Source organism: Mya arenaria, chromosome 3 (assembly GCF_026914265.1).
Source record: "Mya arenaria isolate MELC-2E11 chromosome 3, ASM2691426v1".
Lineage (NCBI taxonomy): Eukaryota > Metazoa > Mollusca > Bivalvia > Myida > Myidae > Mya > Mya arenaria.
In genome coordinates, this window is record NC_069124.1 from 18,784,226 (window position 1) to 18,786,516 (window position 2,291).

The window sequence follows — 2,291 nt, forward strand, 5'->3', positions numbered from 1 at the left end:
TCCTTTTCTTCTTCCATCTACCTCTTCTCAGGTAAATAAATTTCGCTCGAGTCCATTTGCTTAGTCAAAACCAAGTACCGGTGTCCATTATGAAAAAACAACAGAACATTCTCTCTTGAGTCTCGAACCCAAGACCTTGTTGGAACAAGTTGGACACACATACCACTAGACCACCTTCACCTTCATTGCTATCGTCATAATACATGTAATTAGATCAAGTACACTTGGCAGTAATTGTAAAACCGTCTTTCAATTCCTTCCGGAAAATAATTACTAATATTCGTGACAGATTGAAAGCTATTTTTTATTTATTTAACCAAATGCGGAAAAATAATATAATACCATGTTTGGTATTACAAAGAAAAGAAGTCACAAACATAGCTTATGAGTTGCCGTAATCTCATAAAGTTTCCGGTAGGAAAAAAATATAATGATTAATTTGTAGATATATGAAATGATTGAGAATCTTCCTGCTTTTAAAACAAATATACATGAATGTTTGTAATATTTTTAGGTGCAGTGTCCATGAAAATCATCAGGATTTTAGTTTGTTTTGTTGTAGTTTTAATTTGAAAACGGAACCAAATTGAAATAGAACCAGATTACAACATTTGGACGAAAAGTCGGTTTATATCACTGTTATTTTAAAACATATACGCATACACGTAGGCCAGACGTGTCAGCTCCTCTCGTTTTTTAACCTATGTTTTAAAAAATCCGTTGGCCCACCTGGTTGTAGTTCCGCATTAAAATCAATGATAATTTACTTTCAAAAAGGCGCGTATGCACGTTGTCAGTTGATACTTTTTCAGTAGTGTTTCACCCATCCAGCATTAAAATGAGTAGGCAATCATTTATGATTGTCTAATCGGATGAAATAATTTCAGGCTGGACAATATTTACCTATCACAAAAGTTTTTGCAAAATCCTTGGATACCGTATCATATGATTTTTAAAAAACTTTAAAGATGGGGAAGTATTTATTTATATTTGTGTTTTAATTTTCCGATATTTTACGTGGTCACGTTTACTGTGCCATGGTAATCAGTTTTTCTAGAAGAAAATAACACTTTAATAATAAACAAAATCGTACCAGTTTATGTGTTATCCCAGCAGTCACATGTAAATGAAGTCCATGCAGAAGCGTGTATCAATATTAACAAAAAATAATCGATTCAAGCTTATCAACAGGCCGTCTACTGAACGCTTGAGTGATCCACCAGCAAATGGGAACCAACATAAACGCTTTTCTATATCCGGTTTATGACAATTGTTTTTTGGCGATTATTTCTATTTCACACCTTGTTCAAATACTTCTGAACCTTTTCTGAATGATTTCAGTATACTTTCTGTTTTCTTTGTTTTCTCTGTTCAGTAACATTTGACCTTGTAACTTTGGCCGAAATGAGATAAGTTAAATAGACGTGAAACGGAAATAAAAGAATTACTTTAAATTTGTATATGTAGGATTTTGTGATTCAAATTAGAATGTTAAAGAATATTATTGTCATCATTATTTATTTATTATTTATAGTGTTATAGTTATAAAGACTGTACATTATTGTACACTGTCTGTAGTATTACAAGTCTGCTTCTTAAAATCAAAATCATGTTATGGATTATGGCTTATTAGTTCACTTGAGACAGTCTCAGATTATTTAACAGGAGAAAGAATTTTGCCTATTCCCTTGGTCGCTATGTCTGAATATTGTTTGTGTCCAATGATAGCCTTCCGAAATATGATGACTAAACCTGATAAGCCCTTGTTTACATTGTGACCTTGGAAACCTCAAGTTTTGAAAGTGATAAAAAAGAAAATAAAATGAATAGGTCTAGCTCCATATATTTTTCATCTCATTCATTTAGAAGGGATATGGGTACATATGCTTTGAAATTGGGACTTCCTGCATATATCATTCAGCGATTAGGTTATTTATGTGATGCAAAATTAACTATGGATAAAGCCGTACAAATTGCGCAAAATATTGAGTATGCACAGGAGCCAATGTCCGCGACTCCACCGAAGGCCCCATTACTAAGCACGATGTCAAACAGAAGAGATCAAAGCGATGGGAGTCCCAGGAAGTGGAACGGTGTAGTGGAGATTCAAATCTAAAGACTTCTGGGCGACCATTAAACTTGTTTTTTTTATTACAGGAACCTACAGATATGTCTGATAACCCAATAAACTAAAAAACATAGGAAATTTGGTTTCTGATCAAAAGCTATTTTCACGATAGATCCCTTTAATGAAAAAAATTATATGCCCAGCTTGGATTTATAAATATTTT